The sequence below is a fragment of the Myotis yumanensis genome, unplaced genomic scaffold, assembly GCF_028538775.1.
Source record: "Myotis yumanensis isolate MYYU_CA2020_CCGP unplaced genomic scaffold, mMyoYum1.0.hap1 SCAF_3, whole genome shotgun sequence".
NCBI lineage: Eukaryota > Metazoa > Chordata > Mammalia > Chiroptera > Vespertilionidae > Myotis > Myotis yumanensis.
Window position 1 is genome coordinate 175,257,291 of NW_027223754.1, and position 16,132 is coordinate 175,273,422.

General features: G+C 38.2%; 1 protein-coding gene and 1 long non-coding RNA gene across 2 annotated transcripts in view; one reads left to right on the top strand and one right to left on the bottom strand.

Annotated features, from left to right (window-relative positions):
- Window positions 1-1,719, bottom strand: part of FGD4 (FYVE, RhoGEF and PH domain containing 4) — a 220,422-nt gene extending 218,703 nt beyond the window's left edge. Inside the window, exon 1 of the mRNA XM_070410470.1 lies at window positions 1,615-1,719. The gene's annotated coding sequence lies outside the window, so the exon portion shown is untranslated. The remainder of the gene's footprint in view (window positions 1-1,614) is intronic.
- Window positions 1,601-2,916, top strand: LOC139007236 (uncharacterized). Its single transcript, XR_011470837.1, has 2 exons — window positions 1,601-1,714; window positions 2,558-2,916. It is a non-coding gene; the product is annotated as an uncharacterized lncRNA (long non-coding RNA).
- The last annotated feature ends 13,216 nt before the right edge of the window (window positions 2,917-16,132 follow it).

The window sequence follows — 16,132 nt, forward strand, 5'->3', positions numbered from 1 at the left end:
AGTGTTGGACCCTCTGAAGGATCTTGGGTTCGATTCCAGTCAGCCCCCGATCTCACATCAATGTTTCTCTCTCTGTGTCTCACTCCCTTTCACTCTCTCTAAAAATTAATGGGAAAATATCCTTGGGTAAGGATTAACAACAAATAGAAAAGGAAAAGGAAAAATAAAAGAACTCTTTCTTTTATAAGCACAATACCTTGTAGAAATGTTTGTAGGCTGCCACAGCACTACTCACTCCTAGTTCGAGAAGGGAGATATTATCTTTTGCTCAGAATTTGAAACTATGTAGGTGATTTTAAGTAAAGTGATATAAAAGGCTTGGATTCCATTACCCTCAAGTTTGAAGACAGCTGATGATTAAGACATTGGGTAGCTCAAACAATTGAAAAATGGATTAATAAATAACTTCAACACAAAGCAATGCAGTTTCACTTTAAAAGGAAGAATGAATCACCTAAATCTGGAAGAGATTTCAGAGATTATTTCCCCAGTGTCTTCATTTTGCAGATGAGGAAATCCAGACCTGAAGCACTGTAATTCAGTTACTTGTTTACATTTTTTTCTCCTATCACTATTTCTGCCCTTAGCTATTGTGGCTATAAATTCATCATAATTGTAAGCCATCATCATATTTTTCTGCCCTATGACTACTACAGCTTCAGGACAATGGCTATTTTTAAACCTCCAACGCCTATCACATTGAAATCATCACAACAGCTTTGCTAAACCAGAACAAAATGAGTGAAAGTGAGTTAAAGTATCTGCTGCTTAAATAAGAGTTTTGCCTCATAACTTGGTCTACATTTGTGACGTGACATCTCTGGTTATGGCACAATAACAGCACAAAATAAGGTCCAGGGGGGTTGTAAAGAAAAGTTTTGCAGATCAAGAAAAATATCTCTAGTGTGTTCTACATAGTTTCACGTTCCCCTTGGGAGAAAGGAATGCCTTTGAAGAGCTAAGGCGATGCGGGCTTGCATAGATCATCTTGCTCATTTCTTCCAATACTAAGGTTCAATGAGAAGTCAGAACTCAACATACCGCATTGCTGATATCTCCACTTGTCAGCACGAAATCAGCAGTAAGAATTAAGTTTCTTGATATTAGGAACGTTTTTCCTTACGAGAGGCTTGCAGCTACTCACGCTCAGGGTGGGAGTCGAGGGGTTGTTTTCCAAAAGGGAAAACCGGGAGCACTCAGGTTAGCTGGTCCTCGGTCACTCAACAGCGAGGCTGCCAGACCAGGGTAACCATCAGCCTCCCCATCCACTAGTCCTTCACGGGGACTTGCCGAAAGCAAGAATTTAGCGAAGAAACGTAAACGTTGGTATTCAGAAAATGGGCACGATAACCAAACTTTTAAGAGTGGTACGTCTACTTCCGGAATTCTCTGAGAATTGACCTCCAAGGCAAGCTCAGCCTAGGCGGATTCCTGCCCATGCAAGGTCCGCAGGGGAAAGGGACAAAATAGGGAAGACGGGGGGTGGCCAGCGCAGCCCCAGGAAAACCTCCCGGGCTGGCTCCCCTTAGAGCCGGCAGACCGAGCGCACCGACAGGGCGCGTCCCACACCTAAGCCCACGCCCCCTGCCCATCCCTCCCTCCCGAGGCACTCACCTGGGGTGCCCGCGGGTGACGGGGTCCCGAAGGCGGCCGTCTCGGCCCATCCCGGGTGCGGCGAGGGCCGACTCCAGGGCCTGGGGGTCCCGTGCAGCAGGTAGGCAACATTGGACTTCCGCCGGATCGCCACCCGCCTGAAGTCGTAGCTGCCCTTGCTGCTCTCCCGGCCGGGCTCGCTCCCCGCTCCGCACTCTCTCCCGCCCTGGTCCGGGCGCGAGTGAGCGCTCGAAGCGCTCCGCAGGGGCAGCCCGGCGCGGGGGGGTGTCGCCTGCATGCCCACGCTAGGCGCGACTCGACGGGGGCGACTCGGGCTGCTCCGCGCGGCGCCCCTCGGCTCCGGCAGCTCCTGGGCAAGTCTTTCTCGTCCCTTCCTGCCCGGGACGCGGAGGGCCGCCCAGGGGGGCGCTCGCTCCCTGCGGCTCCGGCACTCACCTGGCGCCGCTACTGCAGCGGCCGGGCTGGGGCTGCTTCCACTCCCTTCACTCCGGAGCCCAACGCCGGAGGCCCTGGGGGAGGGACGGGGATCGCGCAGAGCTCAGGCCGCTGAAGCAGCCAGCGCCACGGCCTCCGCCTCCTCCTCGGGCCGGGAAAGCTGCCAAGGACGCGCGGTGCCTAGTGGAGCGCCCTGGGCGCGGTCTGGAGCGCGGTCGGCACTGGAGGCTCCGCCCCGCCGCCGCCCGGCGCTCGCCCATTGGCCGAGGGCAGCCGCGCGGCGCTCACCTGCCGCCGCGCACCTGGGGCCCCGAGGTGGCTGCGCTCACCTGCGCGCCAGGCTTGGGAGAGAGGAGATAATTACAGCTTCTTTGGACTCTGCCCCAAGGCTTCCTATTCTCACAGACACACACGGCAAGGGTCTCCCGTGTGTCTCAACTGCTGAACCGCGCCCTGAATAATCATCGTATTTATGTCGTGGAGCTAACCAGCGAATTTGGTGTTTTAGATAAGCAAACCAAGATGCGGAAGCGACAAGGAGCAGAGCTGATGCGTACCACCTTCAGACCTGGTTGCTGCACCCTTGCCAGGAAACTAGTCTTCGCCAAGTGCCAGCTGGAGTGCACAGGGGCCGGTGGAGGAACCTGGAGCCCTGGACCATGGGAGATCCACTGTGCACACAGGAGCTGGCAGCCCGGAATCACCCCTCCCCTAGGAATTCACACAGTGACAGAAGACTATGGACTGATTCATGCTCCTTACATTTAATTGTTATATTTTCCAATGTAGCAGAAAGTATATGTATACTGATGTGTTTTAATTCTAATTAAAATGTTTTAAACATACTATTTAATTTCATCAACATAACCTGTCTCAGACTGATCTAGTTCCTAATAAACAAAATAAAACCAAAAAAAGAATACTCAGAATAAAAATAATGAACTAATAAGTTGCTTCAACTACTGATAGAACATCACTTCCCACACTAGAATTTAATAGAAGTCAGCACTTTACAGCAGATTCACTCTTACTTCAATCTCATTGGAGAAAGATGAAAAATTTCTTTCATTTTAATAATAAATCGTGTTATTTCCTCAGTAAATGAATTATAAATGTTACTTATTTACTTTGATGCTTTCACTAGATATGATTTCATATAAATATCATTAAAGAAAAAAGGTCACTAAAAGGCATAAATGATGCTGACTTTATACAGCAGCATTAGGGGGCTGACATACAGCAGATAAGTTCATAAAGATCTAATTGAAGAAGAGGATACAGTTATATTTTAACAGGAACTGAATGGGAGAGCATATTTGTCAATAATACATCTAAGTTCTTAATATTCTAAATATATAAGGAACTTATAAGACTCAACAACAACAAAATAAATTAAACAATTCAATTAAGAAGTGGGCAAAAGATCTAAATAGACATTTCTCTCAAAAGGACATAAAAATGGCCAATTGACATATGAAACAATGCTCAACTTCACTAATCATCAGAAAAATACAAATTACAACCACTATGAGATCACCTCACATCTGTCAGAATGGCTATCAGCAAATAAATAAACAACAAGTGTTGGCAAGGATGTGGAGAAAAGGGAACTCTCTTGCACTGTTGATGGTTGATGCAGACTGGTGCATCCACTGTCACAGGCAGTATGGAGTTACCTAAAAGAATTAAAAATGGAACTGCCTTATGACTCAGCGATTCCACTTCTGGGAATACATCCAAAGAAACCTGAAGCACTGACTCAAAAGAATATAAGCACCCCTAGGTTCATTGCAGCGTTATTTACAATAGCCAAGATTTGGAAGCAGCCCAGTGACCATCTGTAGATGAGTGGATAAAAGAGCCATGGTACATGTACACAATGGAATATTACGTGGCCATAAAAAAGAAGGGAAGGAAATCTTATCTTGCAACAGCATGGATGGATTGAGAGAGTATTTTGCTAAGCGAAGCAAGCCAGTCAGAGAAAGACAAGTACCATATGATTTCACTTATATGGGGAATCTAATGAACAAAATTAACAAATAAAATGGAAATAGACTCATAGATAGAGAGAACGGACTGCCAACTGTCAGAGCTCCGGGTGGGTGTTTGAGGGGGCTAGGTGAGAAAGGTGAAGGAATTAAACAAAAGAACAAAACCAAAAAGCTGCTCATAGACAATAGTATAGTGATTATCAGATTATCAGAGGAAAGGGGAAGTGGGGAAGTAGAAGAAGAAGGTAAAGGGGGGATAAATGGTGATGGAAGGAGATATGGAGTGGTGAACACACAATAAAATGTACAGATGATGCATTATAGAATTATACACCTGAAACCTATATAATTGTATTAACCAATGTCACCCTAATAAATTTAATTAAAAAATAAAACCGAATAAATAAATACAAGGAGCCCATGGCCTACCCTCCCTCTCCCTACTCCTGCTTTTACATGTGGTTCTGTAAGGATGCAGATGTAAGTCCTGAGCTGCTACAGCCATCTTGTGACCAGCAGGGGAGATGTCATGGATCTACTGAGGGTAGCAGAACAGAATGATGAAAGGGCCCAGGCTATTGCTGAGTTCAACACGATACTGAAAACCCCCAGAAACTTCCCACCTCTTAAATCCTTGATAGGTGGAAAAATAAACTGTCCTTATTGTGAAGCCACTGTTAGCCAGATATTTTTGTTATTGTTTAGCCAAAAGCATACTCATACAAGGAAAGTAGTTTATCCAAAGTTTAGGAAATTTGTTGTGCAATTATAAAGCTATGTATTTAGCCCTGGCTGGTTTGGCTCAGTGGATAGAGCGTCAGCCTGCGAACTGAAGGGTCCCAGATTCGATTCCAGCCAAGGGCACATGCCTGGGTTGTGGGCTTGATCCCCAGTGGGGGGCATGCAGGAGGCAGCCAATCAATGATTCTCTCTTATCATTGATGTTTCTATCTCTCTCTCCTTTTCCCTTCCTCTCTAAAAAATCAATAAAATATATTTTTTTTAAAAAGCTATGTATTTAATGTTTTATTATTACTGCTTAGCACTGTTTTAGTTTAGGTATTACACATATTCCTTTGTTGTTTTCTGATGAGATCATCTAGATAAGGGTCAGCAAATTGTGTTTTGTGGGCCAAATCCAGCCAATTCCATGCTATTTTTGTTGACCGATGAACTTATGGATGGTATTTATTTATTTATTTCATTTAAAAAATATTTTTATTGATTTCAGATAGGAAGGGAGAGGGAGAAAGAGTTAGAAATATCAATGATGAGAGAGAATTATTGATTGGCTGCCTCCTGCACGCCCCCCACTGGAGATCGAGCTCACTACCTGGACATGTGCCCTTGACCAGAATCGAACCAGGGACTCTTCAGCAGCAGGCCAACGCTTTATCCATTGAGCCAAACTGGCTAGGGCCTGATAGATGGTTTTTAATATGCTAACTTGAGGGGAGGATAAAAAAAAAAAGAATATTTTGTGATACATGAAAATTATGTAAAATACAAATTTCTATGTCCATAAATAAAATTTTATTGAGCTCAGCCAGCAGTTTATGGCTGTTTTCCCACAACATCAGTATTGAGTAGTTGAGATAGAGACCAGATTGACAACAAATCTGACACTGGCCCTTAACAGAGAAAGTTTGTTGACCCCTAATATAGACAAAAATAAGAATCTTATATAAAAGTTTTGTTTCATTTTTGAAAAATTATTAAACTATTATCAAAAACTGTAATTTAAGCTTTGACATATTATGCCTTTGTACATTCCACAACAATGTCAACAAGTGACACACTGAAGCTACAAGACCGTAGCCAATCTATAATTGTAAATTTACCTCTTTCTCCAGTGACACCATTGCTTTATTACAAATTCACACATCTGTAGGCATTTGCTGTAGTCCAGATAACTGCATCATTAGAATACAAAATAAGCATATTCAAAACAGCCCTGAAATTATTCATGAAAAAGAGACAAAGTATAAACTTAAGTCAGTGATGTTATTTATGTAATACCTCAAATAGAGTTTTTTTCCAAAGTAGACACAAATATGTGATAAGCATTTTCATGAGAATATTGGCAATCAGAAATATTTTTAAAATCACGGAATAAACATTTTTATGCTAACATACTCAAATGATTATAAGAAAACAGACTCCTTATTTTTGAGTATCCAAAATGCAAACCTGAAACTCTGTGGAATGTGTCACTTTCTACCATATTCTGTATTTACATATAGCTTTGTCTGATTTTCTTTCTAGACTATAAGCTCCTAATGGCAGTCTAATTCCTATTTGTATGCTCTGTAGCATCGTTTATAGTAGCTTTTACAAGTAAAATACTTATTGAAACTAGCTCAAGACAAATGCATGACAGGAAAAACTCTTCATGACTGTAAGCAGTATTCTTCCTGAAGGAATGGATCCTAAGTAAATAGAAATTTAGATGACAATTTCTGTATAAAATTTTTTATAAAGTGTTTTTTTATACAATATATTTTTATTGACTTTAGAGTGAGAGGAAGGGAGAGGGAGAGAGACATAGAAACATTGATGAAAGAGAAACATCAATTGCTGCTTCCTGGGGATCAAGCCGGAAATCCAGGCACATGCCCTGATGGGGAATAGAACCTGTGACCTATTGGTTCATGGGTTGATAATCGACCACTGAGTCACACCATTCAGGCTTTGTATAAAAAATTTAAAAGCATCTTTATTTGTGATAGTAAAGGTATGGAAGCAATTTACATATCAATAAGAGTCTTCTTTTTTAACAAGTATAATTCATCCATGCTAAAGAATATTTTGTCAGCCTTAAAAATAATGTCATTGATAACTTTTAATAACCTAGAAAAATATTCATCCTAAAATGTTTAGAGGGAAAAACAGGATTCAGAATTGTATATTCAGTATGATTCAAGGAAAGGCACCAAAGTGTTAACAGGAGTTTTCATTGAAAGGTAAGATTATAAGTAAATATAATCTTCTTTTTACTTTTCCACATCTTCTAAATTTTCTACAATAAACATGTATTACTTTTTTTACTGGAAAAAGAAAAAAAGTTGGGGAAATAAATTAATGGTATGGGCAGAACCTCATCTGTGACCAATCTGCAGGAAAATAATCTGGTTGATTCTAGGTGAAATGACTGTTCTTATCCTGAACTGAGCAGGTCTCTCCCAGGCTGTGAGGGAGAGATGTGACTCCTGTCCAAGGACGGAGAAGCTCTGCCGGGAACAAGTATGATGAGCAAAACTGAGCTGTGAATCTTGAACTTAAAAGGCTGACACTGCCTCTGTAGCCTCATTGGTATGAGCTTCACTGACCCGGCCAATTATTACCTCTGTCTTTGCTGATCTAGAAGATATGTAAGAACAAAATCAGTGTTAAATAATATGCTCAATACCTTAGGCAGTTTAATAGACACAGTCAGAGGCTCTCTGTGCTTATTTTCAGATTTTTATCAGATGTATTCTGTTACATATTATAACTATATTATATTGTATTCATATGTCCTCAATAACGGACGGCTCTAGAAGCATCAATATTGTTTAGTATAGAGCTGCAAGCACCATTACTTCCACATCTTTTCCAGTTTTTCATGTTTGGTAGTTGGTATAATTTTGCTCAATTGGTTGATCTTAAAGGAAATGTTGAGATTCCACTGATGCATATAGCATGTGGTCAATAAATGTTCATCTACAAAACTGCCACAAGAGTTTTTAGTGGTGATTAGTTTATAGAAAAACACTGCAGGTTTAATAGTCATATGCAAAGCTATTACCATGAGAATGTAAGAACAGATTGATACCTACCTATTGAAATTATTGAAACCCATTTAACTATTCCATTTCCCTGATTTGATTTCACTTTCAAAGTTCTAAAAAAAAGTTTTAAAAAACCAACAAAACAAATAGAGTTCTAATGAAATATACTAAACAAAAAATATCCTTAAATGTCACACATATATCCTTTAAAATGTACAGAAACTGTACAGTAATATGCACAATATATTCAAACGTGGACTTTGAAAATATTCAACATCCAATAAGAATGTGTTTCTAAGAAGTATCTTGGAAAAATCTTGTTTTTCCCACCAATCATGACATGTGGAAATCAAAGGATCTTACAGGTAATGGTAGGTTATCATGGTCCAGTCCAAAGAATGGCCATTTTCCATATAAAGCAAACTTTTTTTAAAATATATTTTTATTTATTTCAGAGAGGGAGGAAGAGGGAGAGAGAGATAGAAGCATCAATGATAAGAGAGAATCATTGATCGGCTGCCTCCTCATGCCTCCTACTGAGGATCGAGCCTGCAACCCAGGCATGTGCCCCTGATTGGAATTGAACCTGGGATCCTTCAGTCCACAGGCCAACACTCTATCCACTGAGCCAATCCGGCTAGGGCATAAAGCACACTTTTAAGGGACAATCTCTGACTTGTTTGATGTGTGTAATTAAAATCATATTATTATAATTATACCTGAATTAAAGCCAGCTTTTATTTTTGCATCTGCTAGAAAGAAGTGACATTAAAAAACTTCTCACATGCCCTGACCGATTTGGCTCAGTGGATAGAGCTTCAGCCTGCGGACTCAAGGGTCCCAGGTTCGATTCCGGTCAAGGGCATGTACCTTGGTTGCGGGCACATGCCCAGTAGGGAGTGTGCAGGAGGCAGCTGATCGATGTTTCTCTCTTATTGATGTTTCTAACTCTCTGTCCCTCTCCATTCCTCTTTGTAAAAAAATCAATAAAATATATATTTTTTAAAAAAAAACTTCTCACAGGAGAAAATTAGACTTGTAATAGGCAATATTTTCATCAGTTCAATTTTGTTTTCATCTTTGTTTGATATTAAGTATACATACTTACCTAGGCATGTAATTTGATGAGGCCCTTTTCACATTACATACATTTAGTAGCATAGCCTTTATTTTCCAATAGATTGTTACCCAGGATTAGGGCAATTATTCATGAAAATATTTTTAAAAGCAATTTTAAATATATATGACTTTCTGCCAATCCTACTGAAATAGCCAAGCCTGAAGTTTGAATCTATACACATCTTAAGAAAAATGGTTACACTCAGCAGCAAATTAATGCAAAACTTACCTTTGTATTAAGAAGGAAGTTTAGGGGAGGGTTGGGGGGGTAATAGATCAACCGAAGGACTTGTATGCATGCACATAAGCATAACCAATGGACATAAGACACTGGGGGGGGGTAGGGGAGGCTGGGGGAATGTCAAGTGGGGGGAGAAAAGGAGACATATGTAATACTCTTTGTAATACTTTAAGCAATAAAACAAAATTTAAAAAAAAAAAGAATACACCTGCCAAAAAAAAAAAAAGAAGAAAGTTTGTGAGCATATATTTTAAAAGACAGCTCTAATGTTTAGAAAATTTGGATGAAAGAATCATTGAAAGAGGAGAGTTGGAATTAAGGACTAGAAGAAAACATAGCTTAGCTTCTGACTATGTATAGGGTAGGGCAAAAGTAGGTTATAGTTGCAAGTACATGAAACACAGTTTACTCTTGTATTATTAGTTATTAATTATTGTATTATTTTCCATATGAACAACTGTAAACCTACTTTTGCCCCACTCTGTATTGAAAAATAACATTATGATTTATTTTAAAAATTATTTATACAATTCCAGTTCATTAGAATTGACAGTTATAAATAAGATTGTTGAATAAAATTATTTGACTAAAATTTTTATTAGAGAAGTATAAATGGGCATGCCCATGCCCTAAACTTCCAAGAAAGCATATCTAATTCTAAAATAAATATTGGGATTTTTAAAGCAACATTGACAGGAGATAAAATATATGCATATTTTGAAATTGTTACTTCAAATTATTAGAACATTTTAAAAGACTAGTTTTTTAAAATGCTATTGCTTAATGTGAATTGCTGTTTGATATTTTTAAATGGATAATAACTTCTAAAAATTTGAACAAGATATATAATTTAATAATTTTAAAAAATGAAGCAGTCATGATGTGAGCAGGATAATTTTTATTTTTTTCTTTCAAATAAGATCCAACCCGACTGCCTCATTTCGTAACGCAATGTTTCACTTTCTCCCAGAACAATCTCTTTTCCCTCTTCTACTTTTTTCTTTTTCCACAAAAGTTTCACTATCTAATATACTTTGGTTTTTACATATTTATTATGTTTACTATTTTTTATATTTTCCCTCATTGCTACATATGATACAAACTTCAAAAAGGCATGAAACCATCTTTGTGTTGTTTTCTGACACACCTTAATCTGCTAGAGCAGTGGTCGGCAAACTGCGGCACTGAAGGGGCCAAAGAGCCGCATGTGGCTCGCGAGCCGCGGTTTGCCGACCATGGTGCTAGAGCAATACCTGGCATAAAATAGGTTCTCCATAAATATTTGTGAATGAATGCATGTATAAGTGAATGAATACATTTCATCATATAGGATTTTAATAGTGGCAGCTACTGTGTTATTGGAAATACTATTGGCTACCAAAGGCTAAACACTGTTTGAAAAATAGCTTAAACATATGTTTGAAAGATCTTACTTATGTATTTCACTTAATCTTTACAATAACCGTGTCAGTTAGGCATTTTTACCTCATTTTAAAAATGAGACAGTTGAGGGTTGGAGAGATTAAGTGCCTTTCCAGGATCTCAGAGTTGGTAAGTGCCAGGGCTAAAATTTGCACAAAATTCCATGCTTTATAAAAAACACTTCTGCTGACAGCCTGCTTTAGAACAATTATTTCTTTAGAATTCATGCTAATTTTTATTTCTGACTTCACTATGAAATATTTGAGAGCCCATATTTCTTTGTATTCTTACTAGGGGCCTGGTGTACAAAATTTGTGCACATTAAAAGGAAGTTAATTAGAGGGAATATTTTAATATTGCTATTTGCCCTTTCTCTATAATAGAAGTGTCAGAGATGAAAGAAAACTAGTAAAATGTATATGAAAATCTTCTTCCTGTCAGAGTCTGGGGCACGCCGCAGGACCCAGAGTCAAGTCCCCACTCACTCGCACGCATCTTGAAATCTCTCGAGACCCAGACCCAGCCAGCCCCACCCCCGTCAAGCCCCGCAGGGTGGGGGGGCACAGCCTCAGGTCCCCATCAAGCCCCACTGGGAGGGGGTGCAGCCTCAGGTCCTCCGGCCTGGTACCAGGGCAGGGGGCATGGCCTCAGGTCCCTGGGCCTCAGAGCGAGGGCTCGAGGGCACAAGGGCACAAGGGCATGATGATCATTTGCATATTAGCTCTTTATTATATAGGACTTTTGAATAGATACTATATTTCCATGGCTGAAATAGAAACTATAAAAAGATAATCAATCACCTACTGAGGAATCTGACTCCCCTCTTCACTCCCACCCCCCATTCCCTCCCATCAACCCTTTGCTCTTTTACAGGTAACTATTTCTATAGGTTTCTACAGTTACTTTATGGAAAACAAGAAAAAAGTATGTTCTTATTTTTTTCCATTTCTTACATATAGGGTAGCTTCTTATAACGAGACCCGATATTTTCAGTGTCAATGGATTTCAATGTGGTGAATAACTTGTTTCTCCTTTAATTTATTCAGGGAAAGACGTTTATATGACTGACATTAATCTTGGACTAATAGCTCTTTTAAATGAGGTAAATCATCCTGTGACATTTGATGGACATTATTAATAATTTAAAATGTCAAAGGAAGTCAACTTATGAAGGTATCAGTAGGGTTCTTACATTAGGTTTACTTTCATATGCACTAATTAAAATGTTTACTGCTCGTATTTTGAAGTTTTAATGATTTTTATAATCTCTCTACAACTTGACACATGAGGTTTTAGAAATTTTGAGTTGAAAAGCTGCATTGGAATGTGGGAGTATTGCAAGATTCAATTTTATTTTATTAAGTCTTTGAAGTAATAGCATTAATTTTTTTCCGAGAACATAAACACATTATTTTTTTCTTCTAAGCACAGAAACCGGGAAATCCATTGTTAAAAATGAAGCCAGATCCTGGATAGCTAAGTGCATTGCTGAGGGCCTGAATCATTATTTCAGCACAGTCTGGGCAAGGCTGACTTCATGGGCGTGCGGACCTGTCTGGTCACTCAGGGCTCATGCTTAGAACCCCCTGCTTAGTTTACTGCCGCTGTCTTAAAATTTTTAATAATTTTTGAACAAGGAGATCCATATCTTCATTTTCAACGAGTCTCACAAATTATGTAGACAGCTGCAACATTTTTACTATTTACAGGATGTCACTAGAGTTATGATTTATCTTTGCATTGCTTTCTACATTTCAATTATATTATAAATTGTGTTTACTTTTGACACTGACAATATTTTTGCCAGTGAGATTTATCTTCTTTGACAGTTATGTTGTAGATAAATTATTCTCAGTTTCTTCTTAACATATTTAAGTCATAGTTGATTCATAAAATGTTTAAGAAGGAACTCTGTTGGATAATTTCAAATACAATGTTAGAGATCTAGTTTTTAGATTGACAAAGAGAGAATCATAGGAATAATCATTCACTTAATTTAACGACTATTTCCTCCAATTAGTTGGTATTTAGTACCTGCTGACATCATTGTAGGTGACCTTAGGTTCTATAAACTCAATTCCAGATGTGTTATAAGAAAAGCTAGATGGCAAAGAACCCACTTTATTGAGTTCCTACAACGTACTAGTCAATGCATGTACAACCAAAAATGAAGAAAATTCCTTCCACAAGTTCCCATCAATTTTGGCCTCTTTCTTACCCACAGTGGGGTTGCAGAAACCCGCCACATGGCCCTCACAACAATATAGTGCTACCCAAGTCTCCTGAAAAATGTAGGGATGAGAAGAGATTTTCTTGACACTCCTGGAGGCTGGTCCAGCTGTTTTAGCTTTTGAATGTAACACACTATCAGTTTTATTGCATAAGAGAAGATCAAGGGTCACATAGACTTATACTAGTAGATTCAACCTCAAAGAAAAACAGTATTTTTCAGAAGAGAAAAAAGGAGAGATTTTTAGGAAAGTTTATGCTATTATTTCTAGTATTTTATACAACAGACAAGTGTCAACTTTAGCTGGGGTTGTTGCAGTGCCCATGGTGGATTATAATGAGGATTGCATTAGAGGTTTCAACTCATGAGAACTTCACAGAAATCCAATTCTGTCTGGTTCCCCACCTCCCCTGTCTCCCCCGACCCCCCACAGCCCGCCCCCCCCCCCCCCCACACACACAAAATATCAAGTCAAAGAACAGGATTCCCAACAGCAGCTGATTTGCTACAACACATATTTGTTCTTCAAAGAAGAAGCTAGTCAATGAACCTTCTCAAAGTTTTGGGACTCCGCAGTTCCTTCATGTAAAAGAGAACAAAGAAGAATTGTCTCCCCAAATAAAGCATACAATCTCCGTTCTTCTTTCATTAAAATCATGTTTCTTTCATTAGAATGTTTCCCTTTTCAGAACAGGTATTTCTTTCATGCTGGTATGTTCCTGATCTAATTCATCTAAGTGTAGCCTCTTGCAGAAATAACCTTTTAGCAAAGATTACAAGGAGGAGAGATGATAGATGGAGAAAATGGGCAAAGGTGATACACATTTCTTAATAAGGAATGTGCAGACATGTCAAAGCAAAGCATTCAGTTTTTAGTTCAAATAAGTGCTCACTTTGAATAAATATATAAATCATGTAGAAATTCACAAACTTATTTTGCAAGTACAAATCAAAGAGAAGTTGCTCAAACTGATAAAAAGGTAACATAGATGAAATGAACAAAAGATAACCAGTTTATTTACTGGGAAGAGTTATGCATCACACCATATTCAGTTGGTAACATAAACCAAGATATAAGAATTAATATATTGGCTTCAGTTATTTTCTTAGCACTGGAGTATCTTTTCCAACCACTTGAGTGCATGATCAGATTACAGAAATGCAAGCACATATATGGATTCTCCCATGAGGCATTCACTTAGGATTGTCTACAATTTAAAAAAAAAAATGAAAAAGGACAAGCAATGATAAATTAATAAGGAATTTTTTGAATTTAAAATAAATGCATATATTTACTTTGAGAACAAGTTTCCTTTGAAATTTGAATTTTTAAAAATAATTAGCAATAATTATTAAAAATACTTCCTTAGGTCAGCCTTTTAGTCATGTTTTTATATGATATTCTCATTATGTGGAAATGTTTCACATCATTTATCCCCAAAAGGCATAATAACAAATTTGCAATTAAAGGTGGAAATAGCAGAATAATTACAACAGTAATCATACTGTGTACAAATCGGAGTTGGCCACACATTATACAAATGTTAATGCTGGAAAGAAACACAGTATCAGAATCATGTACAGTTCATCCCATATACATAATCATGCAAATAAAAACACTGAGTAGATTATAAAAATGTCATAAAAGATTTTCAAAGAATTGTTTAATTGACTCTAACAGTCAAACCATCCAGTTTAAAAATGTCGTGGCAATGATGTTAAAGTCATTTACGTTCTCTAAGTTTTGGTGCACAATCACACTACGAACTCAAACAACAAAATGATTCATTCTATATCTCCATTATTATCGACTAATGATTTGTCAACAAAATGATGGAATTTCTCTCTATAGTTCTCTGATCTTTGTTTTAAAAAGACTTTGAAAAAAGAAAAATAGTCACACTAGAACACAGATTTTCTTCTCAGTGTTTTCAACCGTAATTATCAGAGACTCATTCTGAAAGAAAAAAAGTTAAAATCAGAATGTGCTCTCAACCAAGGTTACACAGCAAGTAAACTCCAATTGCAGAAATAACCTGGCTCAGCAGTTTATCCAGGTTTCAGTTTAAAGAGGACAAAATTTAAATAACTCCAGAGGAAAGGAATAAAAATATACTGATTGGAGCCATGCATTTCAATATGGAAAGGAGACCAGATATAGGTAACAATCTCCTTACATTCCTAATGGAGAAATCACAAGAAATAAGACTTCTATACTGTTCATATTACGAATATGGGAAAGCTTACATGATGCGAAATATCTCATGCAAACATTTTACACGGCATACTTTTATGCACTCATACCCTTACACTAAAGGCAGTTCATTGCTGCTCTTCTTCGTAAGTAGATTATTTCTGGAAAATCCTTGATTGAGGAACATATTGTAATACTAAATATCTTTTTTCAGTTATACTTTGAGTAAAAACTATAGAAGAGATGTCTAGAGGAAACCTTCCAGGTGTTAAATAATAGAATCAGGTTACAAATGAAATACATCAGGAACAATGGCAGTTAACCTGGTATTTAAAATAAGTTGAATTCAATTTCAGACACCACTCATCTGGAGGCATTATTACAGACAATGGAAAGGTTCATTCAGAAGCTGGATTAGTCTTGTATGTGCACAGAAATTGATTTTAAGGTGGAAATTATGTCAATATCAGCACTCACTATACTACCTATCACTACACCAGTTCAACAGCTTTTTGAAGAATTATGTTCTTTTCTTTATGTGGAAACATAGTTTGTGATATTAAATACAAGGACTATTTTAAAAACACTCTGGTTCATAAACAGATAAGTTATAGGGCAATATTTAAAATCGCAAACTTTTCTCTAAGAGTTCCTTTTGAACCTAGTCCTGCTTTATATCTGCAACATCAGTGCATTTGTGGCAACCTTGGTTGAACCAGCACAGTTGCTTCCTGGAAATCCATGTTTCCCCTGATGTGCCTTTCTGAGAGACAGTTTATGTCTTTTGGCTGATGGAACAGAACAGTTATACGTTAAACTTGCCATTCTTACCACAGTAGAAAATAGATTTCATTTTTCGTTTTTACATTTTGTAATTACCATTTGAGACTGCAGAGGATTTTATTTAATGCAGAATATCAGGGAATGTCCACATTTATGGTTTATTTGATCAACATTTCATGCTTGTTTGAGACAGAAGGACTATCTGTACATGGATATTTTCCAAAGCCTGGGAAAAGCAAATGTAGATTGAAGACTCTTTTAAGAAAACATCATGTTTGAGAGGCATTTACCCCCTTAAGGGAATGGGAACCTTCTATTTCCAAAGTATTC